The sequence below is a fragment of the Babylonia areolata genome, chromosome 24 (assembly GCF_041734735.1).
Source record: "Babylonia areolata isolate BAREFJ2019XMU chromosome 24, ASM4173473v1, whole genome shotgun sequence".
NCBI classification, from domain to species: Eukaryota; Metazoa; Mollusca; class Gastropoda; order Neogastropoda; family Buccinidae; genus Babylonia; species Babylonia areolata.
The window spans coordinates 2,877,138-2,891,048 of NC_134899.1; positions in this window are offsets into that span (position 1 = coordinate 2,877,138).

The window sequence follows — 13,911 nt, forward strand, 5'->3', positions numbered from 1 at the left end:
TTTTCCCTCAGCAATAAGTTCAATTGTGGCAGGTCCACTTCCTTTGCGTTAGCTGTGCTGGACTATGTGTGTATACATATGTATGTGTACATAACTACATGTGTGTGCGTGTGTTTATGTAAGTTTGTGTCTGCCTATGTGTGCGTATGTGTTAGGGTAGCTGTTAGATACACATGCATGTTAAAATGTATGTATGCAGTGTGTGTGTGTGTGTGTGTGTGTGTGTGTGTGTGTGTGTGTGTGTGTGTGTGTGTGTGTGTGTTGTACGTATTTTGTGTCTGTGAGTATGAATCGAATCAGAATCGTCAATTAAACCTCAACAATGTTTATGAGACACGCATGCAAAGTTACATGAAACCACGCACAAAAAAAGCAAAACAAAATAGAAAAATATTGAACAAGAGATTGAATCACTCCTGCACGCTGTGGCGTTTTCGACAGCAGTTACTGACAAATTTCCCAAACAGTCCCACAAGTTTGTCTTCCAGTATTAGCTGACTGGGTTTTAAATATATTTGGAAGGTATTTTTGAATTTGTTTGTATGAATTCTATTCTAATTTCTTTGTATAATTCGCAGTCATCTAAGAAATTATATTTATCCTCTATTGTTTGACATTGCAAACATGGTTTCCTTTCTTTGGGATGTTGAAATATTCGCCTTTTTCTATTGCTAAACCATGACAGGATATTCTTAATTTGCACAATGATTGTTTTTTTTAAAATTATTATAATTAAGATATCCTTCAAGCAAATAAGGTTCAGTTCTGTATTCATGAGTAATTTTATTATAGAATAGTAGTTTAATTTTATTTTCAGATATGTTTCTCTTCCAGAATAAAACATATCCATATTCTAGTTTATTCATTATAACGTGGCTAAGTCTATGAATATTGAATGTTGACTGATTATTCCAAACATGTCTTAAACCAAGATTCTGTAATATGATTTCAAGGAAATTAATCCATGTTCGCTGTTTTGTTTTCTCTGTAAGCATGTCGTCATACACAATTTTGATATACGAAATTTCTCGTGCTGTTTTATGTGAAACCAACATTTTATTATTGGACAAATCACTTTTAAACTTAAGGGGTATTTGCCTATTTCACTAAGTATTGCTAAATTTGTGGCTTTTTTGTGGACTCCCAATATTTGTGTTAAAAAAGTTAAATGAATATGCTCATGAGGAAATTTGTTCATGAGACAATGGTTATATAGTTTGTCAAATGTAAAAGTATCATATGCTTTTTCTAAAGTGGGGGAACCCATATTTCGGCCCCTACGTTAGAAATTGGTGAAACAGATATCAAAAAAATTTTGAAATTTATGTATGCTTTTGTTTCATTCTTGAAAAAATTTTTAAAATATGAAAGCTTTTTTAAACCTTTTTTTGCCAGAGGGGCCCGTAGCCTTTTAAAAAATTGCCTGTTTTTAGGGAAAAAAGGTATTTTTATTGTTCAGTTGTTTCTATAACTTTTTGTCCCACATTTGAAAAAAAAAAACAACAACTTTTGAGTCGTGGTTCTTTTTCGTAAATATGAAAAGTTTTGTTTTACCTTGTTGATTTCTTTTAACCCGTTGTTTATTTTTTAAAATTTTAAATTTGGGTTTTATTTTTCGCTTTTGGCAGGTTTAGATCTTGAAAGAAATTAAAAATGTCATCAGCAAAAAAAAGCAAGAGATACTTTTATTTTGAAAATTGACAAAATGTTGGTTTAATGGGTTTATCTGGGACCCGGGCCTCAATTCTTTAAAAATTATATCAAATAATTTTGGGGCCCTCAGTGTTTTTCCCCAAAAAGTACTCCTCTTCGAACATTGATTGAAAGGGAATCCACTTTCTTTACGGGGTGAGATTTTTGTGTCTGCATTCAAAATTTTTTTAAAAATTGAAGCACCTACCTGTATACCTTTTTTTTTTTTTTTTTTTTTTTTTTTGTTAAAATACCGCAGGTGTGCTGGTTTATCCTAGTTTTTTTTGGGAAATTTTTCACCCCCCAAAATGAAATTTTTTTTAAAAGGGGGGTTAACTTACTAACACTTTTTTCCATAGAACTTTGTAATTCATTTGTAACCTTGGCCAGTTTCTTTGTGGATTGGATGATTGATCTTCAATGCAAGGGGCAGTGTTCTGATTTGGGGTAAGTTCATGCACTTTCTTTTCTTTTAACACCCTTGTAAAATGTTTTGGGGAACAGAGAAAGTAATCACCCCCACGACTTTCCCTTTTGGTGTAAACCCTTTTAAAATTAACCTTGTTAAATCCCCGGGGGTTTCTGCCATTGAGAATGTATATGTTGGTGTTTTTTCCAAAAAAAAAACTAAGTTTTCCCCCATTCTTGTGGACAGTGTGTTTCCTTTGAGATTATTTGTGACAGGGTGGAACCTTTAATCATCAGGTAGAAAAATTTACATATTGTTATCTCCATCCATTTGGTTGAAGGGGTAATACCATCGGGCTTTTTAAGTCCCCAAACATAAGATTACATTTCCTTGAGCTGAAAAAATGCGAGGTAGTTTTAAAACTCTGTCCCATATTGTTTGTGTAATTTTTACCAAATGAGATTTGCAATGGTGGTTTGTTTGGACACCCAGTGTATGGGGTTTTCTATTTTCCCGGCAAATATTTTTAAACCCAAAACCAATATCACTATTTTTTTTGTGGTTAAAAATTTTTTTTTTGTTTTTTTTTTTGTTTTTTCTTAATGAAAGGGGTTTTTGCCCGATCCTTTCTGTGTTTTTTTAAAGGTTTTGGTTGAAAATGTGTTTTTCCCGGGTGAAAATGTCGGGTTTAAGTGTTTTCTTTTGGGGACTTTTTCTACCCCAAAGTTTTCCCTAAAAACAAAAAAAACAAAAAAAAAACACACAATCAAAAAAAAACAACAAATTTCATACTTTGGAAAATATCTGAATTTTTTTTCTTTTAAAATTTACTTTTTTTAAACCTAAATTTGTTTTTTTAAAAACCCTTTTTGTTTCCGAGATTATTTTTAAAGTATCAGGGTTTCATTTTTTAAAAGGAAACACAAAATTTAAATTTTTTCCACATTGCCCGGGGGTGGCGTTGTCCAGGGGCCAATTCAGTGTCATTGTATTTGTCGCCATGACTGATATCTTTTTTTTTCGGTTGTAATGTGAAAATTCGTTGCTTTTTTCTTTGTTTTTGTCGTAGTTGATTCTTTGAAGTTGTTTTCCTATCTCCCGGGTTTGTTTAAAAATTAATCTTTTGGTCTTGGTAAGTTTTGTTGTGGCTGTCCTTATTTCCGTAGATACCCGGTATGTTGTCGGGGTCTTCTTTCTTCTTGCGGGATCATTGGGGTAAATTTCGATGAGTAAAATCGTTTTTTTCCGTTTAAAGAGTTAAGGGGAGTTGTCAAGGGGGAAGATTTAAATTGTCGGTAGCCGGTCTTGTGTATCTCCAAAGCGTCTTCAGGGTTTCATTTGCTGGTCCTACAAATTTTGGTTGTTTTTTGTGATTTTGGAAAGATTTTTGTTTTTTCAGCAAACGCATTTTTTATTTTTTTTTTGGTGGGGTTTTCCTGAAATGGAAATGTTCTTTTTGTTTGCGGTTTGAGTGACAAAAAACCGTTCCGGGTTTAAATATTTTTTGATATCTCAGGGAGAGGCCCGGAGGGTTTCACTCTGATGTGTTTTTTTTTGGTTCCGTGTTTTTTTTAATTTTTTCTGTATGTTCCTCTCATCTGTCTGTAGTCAGAGGAAATTTTTTAAACGGGTTCCCCCGGGTTTTATAGGTGTGGTACTTTTTTTTTTCTTGTTAAAGTCACGTCGCCCTTGTCGTATTTTTCTTTTTTGCCATACGATGTTATGCTGCGCCCAGTGTTACCAGCTGATATTCCTAAAACCTTTTTTGGTTTGGGGGTATTTCATCGCGCATGGGGTTTTTTTTTGTCTTTCATGTTGTCATGTTAAAGGAAGGTAAATTTTTTTTTGTTTGGGGTGGCAAAAACCTTTGTATTTACATTCTTTTTTTCCCTTCCGGGGTTTTCATCCGGTGTTTGGATGATATCCCCAAGGGACCAATTTCGGTTTTTTTTTTTAAAATTTTTTTTTTTATTGATTTTGAAGTTTTGAAAACGCTTTCGTCATTTTTTTTGCTTGCTTTCCTTGTGGAGGTTGTTCCAGGTTGTTGATTTAAACAGTATGACGGAAAACCGTCGGGGTCGTTTACATCGTTTTGTTCAGTTTCACTGAGGCCCATCGATTTTGTTTTTTTTTTTCATTTTAACTCTGAAAACCTTAGGTTTAGCCGAGGGTTCTGGGTCAAACCCCCAAGTACTGAGTAAATGTGTTTAAGGGGTGAGGTAGTTGTCTGTCATCGGAGCGACGTTATCTTCCCCCTTCTTGCGCGGGGGGGTTGTCATTTTCCCGGTGTTGACGGGTTGCTGTCTGGGTTTTTTAAACGGTGTCAAAACTACTGGTTTTTGATGTTGGGACCCCTTCTTTTTGGGAGTTTTCTTTTTTGTGGTTTTGTTTTTTGGGTTTCGCCGGGGCCCATGAGTGAGGTATGTTTAGATACCATGAAATTTAAAACGTTTGATAAAAGAGTTGATGGTGTTTCTGTTTGTTTTTTAGTCGGTTTAACGCCCATTTCTTTGAATCTTTTTAAATGAATGCGGGTTTTGCGCATGTGCACGATTTGGGTCATAAATGTCTCCCCCTGACTTGTCTGTTTTTTTTCCCGCTTTTGCAGTTAGGTTACGACGGGACAGTTCAAGGTTCTGAAAAAATTTTTTCCCGTTTTTTGCTTTTGTATTTCTACCAGTCCATTTTAAAAGCTTAAATCATAGTTTCTAAAAGCGGATTTTTCGGGTTTCGTTAAAAGGGTCGAATTTGTTTTTGTGCGGTCATTTCTTCTTCTATATTTTCATTGAATAGTGTTTGAGACACATTTTGCAAGTGTTTTTTCTTAGTTTTTGGGGCAAAAAATGCACACTTGTATGGTACCCGTTTCAGGGGCCTGTGTAATGAATTTTTTCTGATTTTAAGCATTGTAAGGACTTTTCTTGGCTTTTTTCTTTTTGCCATTGGAAACTTTGGGGTTTATATTTTTTGGGTTGATTAAACGTCATTTTGAGGGGGTCTGGAAGGGTTTTCATTTTTTGCGTATTTTGTTTACGTCTTCTGATTTCTGGGGATCATGTTCCCCCGTGGGGCCCGACTGTTTTTCTATCTAAAACGCTTTGAGAAACTTGCGACAGTTCCATTTTCCCTTTTCTTTTTGTTGTTTATTGGTTTCGGTTTACCCGGCTCGCGTCAATTTACTAAACCCTGAGGGTCTGGGTCCTTTTTTTATTTTTATGGCCACGTCCCTCGCATTTGATTAGGGGGTTTGGGCGTGTAAACCCAACCCGCAAAAGCCTCTTTGGCCTCCCCATTTTTCCTACGCCTTTGGGGCTGGCCTTAGGATACCCGTTGACTGCGGGGCCACCCAAAATTTCCCAAAGGGGGTTTAAAAATTCCGATTCTTTTTCCCAATTACCCAAAAGTATATTTTTGTTGTTTTTTTTTTCCTTTGTTTTCGTTTTCTTTTTAAAACAGTTTGAAATGGTCAATCTTTATTCACTAGACGCACCCTTTTTTTAAATTTTTTCTGCGGGCGGAAATGGTTCCCTGAACTGTCCCCAATACACCCCTTTAAAAAAAAGGGTTAAAATTTCAATAAAATTACGTACAATACAACATGTGTTTGTGAAGGGAGTGGGGGGGGGGGGGTGTGTGAAAAATGTACTCGCTGAATTGTTTATTGTGTGTAAAAAATTTATTTTGTATATGTTCTTTTTTTTTCTTTTTTTTTTTTATGTTTTTATTATTATTTTTCACCTTTTTTTTTTTTTTTTCGCCCCTAAAGGGCCCGGACTAAGGGGTTTGGGGTTTTCCCCTGGTCGGGAAATTGCTTGGCAGTTGTTGTGTAGCGTATTTTGATTTGTCCAAACGCAGTGAGCTCCCTAAAAACTGAAACTTTTTTTCTTTGTTCCAAAAGTGTCTTTGCTGTGTGTGTGTTTTGTTTTGGGGGATTTGCTGTGGGCTGGGTTATTGTGCATTTGGGGGTTTGGCAAGGCGGGTGGGTACACCCGGATTTTGCAAATTCATGAATGAAGACGTTTTGAATGTGTTGTATTGCATTGCATTGTTTTGGGTATTGTACTGTAAGTACTTTTATGTACTGTTTTAGGTATTGAAATGTACTTTTATTGCATTGATTATATTGTTTTGTACCCCGCTCTTTAAAGTCGGGCCTTAAAACCCCCTTTTCCCAAAATGGGCCGGCCTTTTCCCTTTTGTTTTTTGGTTTCTACCGTTTTAGAGGTATGCATGGTGGGGTTTGAGTGGTGGAAAGCGCTTTGATTTGTCTTTTGCAAAAGATTCGGGCCTATAAAATTTAAACCATTTTTTATTATTATTTCTACTGTTTTTGTATTCCCATTGAAACTGTATTGTACGGGACTGTACTGTACTGTATTCTTTGGCTTGTATTGTAAGTATTGTTTTGGGCATTGAATTTTTTCTGTTTGCACTGTACTGTATTTTATTGTTTTTGTATTGTTTTGCATTGCATTGTTTTTCTTTAAAATTGCTTTTTATTTTTATTTTTGGGTACTGTACTGTATTTTTAGGGGGTTTAGGTAAAGTCGTTTTTCCTACTTTTCCCCATTGTGCAGCAGAGGAAAAAAATTAAGAAAAGAATAACTTTTTTAACTCAAAACAAAAAAAATTGCATCGGGTTTTGGCCCAAAACACAACCAGACTTCACCCTACTAACCCACACACAACACACTCCCCAACACACACACACCACACACACACATGCACACACACAAAAACCCCACACCCACCCCACAAAACCATGAACACACCCACCACACACACACAGGGAAAAAAAAACACGAAGTATTACTTGTTTTAAGCGGGCAAAAAAAAACATTTTTTCCCATTTTAAAACAATTTCTTATAATCGTTTCCCAAAACATTTTTGTTGAAAAATTATTACGTCGAAATCATTAATTTAGATATGTTTCCAGACATGAACGCTAGCATTTCGCATATGTACTGCCCCATTCATCCTAGGAGCGGTGGAAATTTCCCGGGTGACATCTACAAGTATGGAGGCGGGTGCTGACAGAAAAAGCTGAAACCCCCCTGTTCCAGAAAAGGGGAGAGGGGGGGAGGTCCCCAGGATTTCAAAGGGTGCTTTTTTGAGCAGAACAAGGAAATCCACATGGTCTTTGTAGACCTGACTAAGGCCCTTTGGGCCCCGGTGAACCCCATGGTTGTGGAAAATCCTCCTTAAAAATTCGGTGCCCAGTGAGCCAAAACCCCTGATTGGTCTTTCCAGTTTTATGAAAGGCGGGAGTATTTGGAAAATTTCTGGGCATGTCGGATCCCCTTTTCCCCGTGGTAGATGGGGGTGAAAGCAGGGTGCGTCTTTGGACCCCCCACTGTTCTCCCTTCTTTCTTTGCCATGATGATTACGCCTTCCAAGAAATGTGACCGGGGGGACTTTCATTTTAGTTTCGCGTAGTTTGGGAAACTTTTCAAATTGCGGCGACTCCATTTCCCGGGCCAGGGTGTTTTAGCACGATGAGAGAGTTCCTTTGTGATGACTGTGCGCTTGCTGCAAAACACCCATGAGGAATTTCAGTTTATTTTCGGAAGGTTTTAACCTTCTGCAGGCGCCCTTGGGCTCACCATTTTGCCTCCGCAAGACCGAGTCCATGATTACCAGCTAGCCACAGAAGCCAGTGCCTCCCCCCCCCCCCCCCCCCCATACCCCCCCCGTATTCAAGATCAGTGACACAGAGATCAAGTCAGTCGACAAATTTTGCTAATGGGCAGCCCCCCATGCAGCAAGGATCCCTTGAAAGCGAAGGACGCTGCGATCGCCCAAAGGGCCCGTTTCCCCTTTGGCCCGACTCAACCAAAAGGCGTGGAACCCAAGGATCAGGCCGCACAAAAACAAAACCCCAGGCTGTTGTGGGCGAAACCCCTTATTGTTTCTGCTGTGAAAAAATGGAAAGGGGCGTTTCGCCCTAAAATTCCCCAAAAACTTTCATTTTCCCAAAAGAAATGCCCCCGGAAAAATTTCCTTTGGGGTAAAGTGGCAAGGGAAAGGGGTTTAACCCCCCAGGGGCCTTTAAGGCCAAAACCCAAAACCTGGGAAAAAGACAACGTTCCGGGGAAACTGTGCCCTTTTTCCGGGTGTTGGGTTTTTGGGGATGTGGAATCAGGGCCTTTAAAATAAAGAGTTATGAAAACAACCCCAGAAATTTGGGCCCCTTTTAAAGGGGGAAAGGGGGGGGGGTAGCAGGGCAATTCCGGAAGGGACGGGGTTTTCCCTTGCAAACAACCCGTGGGAAGTGTGCGCATCCCGAATCGGCCTCTTCTCCCCTTTGAGGGCACCACTGACGATTTGCCCGCCCCCCCTATCATCCCCTCGGCCCCCCGGGCGGCCCCCATCACCCAAATATTGCAAAATTTTTTAAACCAAAGCATTATTTTATGCCCAAAATTTTTTTGTTTTTGAAAAAGGGGGTGAAAAGCAGCCCCCCGTCCCCGCTGTCTGGGGGTTTGAATTTGGATTTTTAGTGAAAGGTGGGTTTTTCACAAGTTACATCCCCCCTCTCTGGGCCCAAAAGGGTTTTAGGACAGTCGGCGTTGGGAAGGCCCCAAAAGGGCCAAATAAACCCCCAAAGGGTAAAAGCACTAAAAGCCCGTGACCCCTTGGCTCCTTGTTTGATGGTATATCTTTAAAAGAAGACGAGGTTTTAAATGAATTCCCCTAAAATGGAGAAACCCTTGGAATGCAAACTGTTATGCTGGTTTGGCCCCCGGGAAGGGAGCGTTGAGCCCTTTTTTTTTGCTGCGCGTTGTTTGCACAGGTACAAGATTCCAGGTAGTTTAATCTTAAATTGAAAACCGTCGACCCTAAAATAAATAAAAGAAATCCCTTTCCCAAAAAAAAACTTTACTAAGTTTGTCATTTTTTTTGGCCACGTTTTGAAGCAGACCGCTTTATTCACAGGACACTGGATTCCCGTTCAAAGTAGTGAAAAAACATGCATAAATTTTTTCACGTGGCCAAAAAAAAAAAAAACATACAGGAAATTTTTTTACTTCAACATAGTGTTTGTGTTCTCTCTTTTTTGGTATCGTATTCCTTTCCCAATGTTTTTTGGGGTATTGTATCTCTGTCCTTTCTGCCATGGGCTGTCTCTGATCTATTTTGTCTCTGTTTTCCCGTCTGTCCTTGTTTTCCCTCCCGGCCCTGTTTTCTATTGTTTCTGGGTTTTTATTTTCCTCTCTGAATGTGGGGGTGTGTGTGTGGGGGTGTTTTTAGACCACACACACTCCAAAAACACACACAAACCCCAAAAATTTATATTATATTATATTGATATAAATTTTTTTGGTTTTGTGTTAGTAAAATTTCCATTTTCATGTGTGTGTGTGTTTAAACAACACCAACACACACCACAAATTTTTATATTTATATATTTATTTTTATAATATACACACATAATTTGTGTGGGGGTGTGTTTTTTTTAATCAAGCTTTGGTTTTTTGGGGGGGTTTTTCTTTTCCCGTAAAAAAAGAAAAGTCGTCATCCTATTTATTGACGCGGAAATGTTTCTGTTTCTTTCCCCCTTTTTCCAGAACGCACCGCCCCGGCCCCCGGGGTGTCCCGGGGTGGGTGATGGGGTGGCGGGGGATGTGGGGCGAGGAACCAAAAGGAGTCCCCAAAAGGGGAGAAGAATAGCGGTTTGGAAGGTGCACGAGCCAAAATGCCCCCTTCGTTCTGTTGGTCTTTACCCCGGGGTTGTCTTCCCCTCCCTGTCTCCCCGGGGGTTTTGACGCGGTCTGGAACCTCCCCCCCACTCCTCCGTCTCGCCCCAACCTTTTTACGTTCCTCAACCCTCTCCTTTGGGCGAGCGCGGGTTCCGTTGTAAAATTTCCCGCTCAGGGAAACGGGCGACGTTTAAAAGAAGAAAGGTAATTTTATCGAATCTGAACTTTCCGAGCTTTTTGTGAAAGAAGCAGGAAAAGGGAAATTTTCCGCGTGGCGGCCCACCTCTCCTTCGTCAGCGCCCACCCCCGCGAAATTTCCCCCCCCGCCCCTGCTCCGGAGGGCGCCCTCCCAGTTAAATGGGCCCGGGACGGAGGGGGGAAAAGGGAGGGGGGAGGGAGGAGGGGGGAAAAATCTTCCCCTGTCCCCGGGTTAAAAAAGCGGTGGTGGGTACAACGCCCGTCCCCCACTTTTGGAACTACGCCAAAGAAGAACGATTCCCCTTAGCCCGGGCCCCGGGCAGCGACTGTTCCTTGTCCTTTAAAACTTTCTAGGCGGACCCCCGTGCTGCTGACGCCCTGGTTTCTGCAGCGAAATCCTTCAAGAGGAGCGTTCGGGGAAAACGCGAACCCGACCTTCGTCTTCCGGGCTATGGAGTCGCCCACTCACCCGGGGATTCTAACCCCCCTGTAACAAAAGGGCGTCAAGTTAAAAGGGGGATGATGAAAAAAGAATTTTTGACTATATAATTCGCAATATGCCCAAAATGAACCGCAAAAATTGAACACTGCAAAAGTTTTACCCCCCATGGCTAGAGAAAACTATGCGTCCACGGGGCCCTTTATTATTTCTTCCCGTATACTTTTTTTTTTCCTTTTTCACAATACTATAAAAAATGTAAATTCACAATAGGGCTTCCACAATACCAAGATTTAAAAAAAAGAATATAACAGGGCGGGGTGAATTGGGTTTTTATTCCCAAAAAGATGAAAAAAGGTACTTAAACAACCCTTAAGAAACATAAATGTGTAAAAAAATTAAACTCCCAAAAAGGGATTTCTGTCGTTTTAAAAATTACAAAACCTACGAATTTTTAGGGCTTCTCCCCTTTTCTTTTGGAAAACCCCTTAACCCCAAACTTTTTCCCCCCAAACACCCTAAATATTCTTTATTATATGAATACTTATATTCCGCCAGAACCAAAAAATTAAGCGTTTTACAAACCGGAGTCTTTCCACCCAGGGGCCTGGGTAGAGCCCCCTGAATAGCCAAATTTTGGTCTCATTCATTCCTGTGTTTATTCAATCTGGGTTTCAGTGACGCACACACTTTTAGTCACACAGCAAGAAAAATTTTTTGTGTTGACCCGGGTTTATTTATTTGTCCCCCCATGTAGGCAGCCCAAAATCCGTTTTTGAGGGGTTTGGGGGGGGGGGTTTGCATGGTGGGGATGTTTTTTTGATTTCTTAAACTTTGGGAAAGTCACCCTCGATAAAGGATCCCTTTTCCCTGCGTATTTGATTTCTGTGTGCGTATACAACGAAGAGGGTTCAGGCATTAGAGACTGTTCATATGAGGGCCTGGGAGATTTGGGAAAAACCCCGACATTAACCCGAGGTTTCCCACGGAGATCGAACTTAGGAAAAAACCCGGGGGGGGAATCCAACGCTGTGACCCTTTGGGCCCTGCACCCCTTTTGGAAACTGGTTAAATGAGGGGCACCCTTTCACAAAGCTTTGGATTTTACTTGTGGAAAAATGGTTTTGTGAGGACACCCCCGCACAAAGCACCCAGGATTTTACTTGTGGAAAATGGTGAGGGTGGTGTGTCCCGAGTCGATGATGACCCTTTGTTGCATCCAGGGTTGGGGATGGAGGGAGGGTGGTGGTGGGGTGGGGGGGAGGATGTCATGAATCTATCTGTGAATGTGCAGGGTGGGGAATTTGTCCAACTGCACACGAAATGTTCGCTTTACATTGGGCCCGAAAAGAAAGGATACTATTGTCAGGGAGTTGTTTTGGGCCCCTGACTTTCTGGCCTGCCTTTTCTTTAAAAGCTGCGCAGTCTGGTTGGGCCCCGCCCCAACTTGGGCCTTTGTGCACAGGAGTGCGCCATTTTTTTACGGTCACTGCAGATTCCTCCCAGGAGTCGGGGGTTTTTTATCAAACGCTTTCCCGAGAAAACCCTTTAGAGATCTCTGGAAAACGGGTTCTTTCTGACCTCCGTGTGAAACCCCTTCCCCTTTCCCGCAGTCGCCCTAGAAGGCCTTTTCGTTGGCATGTGCGCACGTGCCAGCCCAGCGAAGTGGGGGCTGCATCAGGATGGTTTTTAAGATGCTGGGAAAAGGGGGGCTTTTTCAAGCACCTTGTGTCTGGGGGGGCTTTTCTTGCCCCTTGTTTTTCAGTAGCTACCCGAGGCATGTTGGGGGGAAGTGGTTCAGCTTCTTGGCATATCGTTGGTACAACTGGTCCAAGTTTCGCGGGCGTACAGTAGTGTGGGGAAACTACTGCCTGTAGACCTTTAGCTTGGTCTCAAGACTAATGCCTCTTCTGTTTCCAGACATTTGCATTGAGTCTACCAAAAGTTGCGCTTGCTCTTGCAATCCTAACGTTCACTTCATCGTCAATGGTCGCATTTCGTGACAGTGTGCTGCCAAGGTATGTGAACCGCTCCACCGCACTGAGTCTCTGACCGTTGACTGTGATGTTGGGCTCAACGTGGGGTTTCCCTGGGCTGGCTGATGGAGAACTTCAGTTTTCCTCGTGCTGATGGTAAGGCCGAAGTTCTGCTGGCAGTGGCAAACTTGTCGACGCTGAGCTGCATGTCAGCTTCAATCCAGCATTGAGTGCACAATCATCAGCAAGTCTCTGATGATGTCTGTCATGACCTTCGTTTTTGCTTGAAGCCTTCTGAGGTTATACAACTTGCCATCTGTTCGGTACTTTAGGCCGATTCCAACATCACCATCTCTGAAGGCATCAGTAAGCATTGCAGAGAACATGAGGCGAACAGCGTTGGAGCTTGACACCATTTGTAACAGCAAAGGAGCAGATGTTTCGCCATTGTCCTGGACTCGAGCCTGCATGCCTTCATGGAATTGGCTGACCAAGGGAAAATAAATTTCCGACGGCATCCGTACTTGGCCATGATCTTCCACAGTCCCTCTCTACTCACGGTGTCGAAGGCCTTAGTGAGGTCGACATAGGTGGAGAACAGATCAGCAGTTTGCTCCTGACATTTTCTCTTGCAGCTGCCTTGCAGCAAAACCATGTCGGTGGTTCCGCGCTCTTTTCCGGAATCCACATTGGCTCTCAGGCAAATGACCTTGGTCAAGGGGTGCTGTGAGGCGGTTTAGTAGGATCCTGGCAAGTATCTGTCTGCGATGAAGAGCAAGGAAATGCCCCGATGGTTTTCACAGGCTTGCCGGTTCCCCTTTCACTTGTACAAGTGAATGATAGATGCATCTTTGAAATCTGGGGATCGTCTCTTCTTTCACATGAGTGAGTAGAGCTGATGGAGCTTCTCAGTCAGCACAGTGCCTCCATCCTTGTAGACTGCTGGGATGGAGTCTCAGCCAGGTGCTTTGCCACTGGATAGCAGACGGATTGCTTTCTGGGTCTCAAGAGGTGTTGGCGGATCGTCCAGTGCTTCGTTGATGGGACTTGTGGGACTATGGCTTCATCATTTATGGAGGAAGGGCGATTTAAGACACTGTTGAAGTGCTCATCCCAGCGTTCGAAATTTTCTCCTTCTCGGTGATCAAGGTATTCCATCTGCACTGAGGATGGGGGGTGATCCTGAGGATGTGGGGCCGTAGACCTCTTTTAAGCATCATAGAACCTCTTCATATCGTGCCTGTCAGCATTATCCCTGGATCTCATGTTTTGTCACTCAGCCACTTATCCTGCATCTGGCCTAACTTTTGCTGAACAGTCCTGCGGATGGCATCGTACGCATCCTTTTTGATGTGGACTTTAGGTTGCTCGGGTAGGCTTGATGCAGACGGCGTTTCTCATCCAGAAGTGTTTTTCATCACAGTTTTCATCACCAGTCTTTGTGCTTTCTGGATGGGGCCCAGGCCGGGAAGCGTACTAAGATCTTACCATCCCCA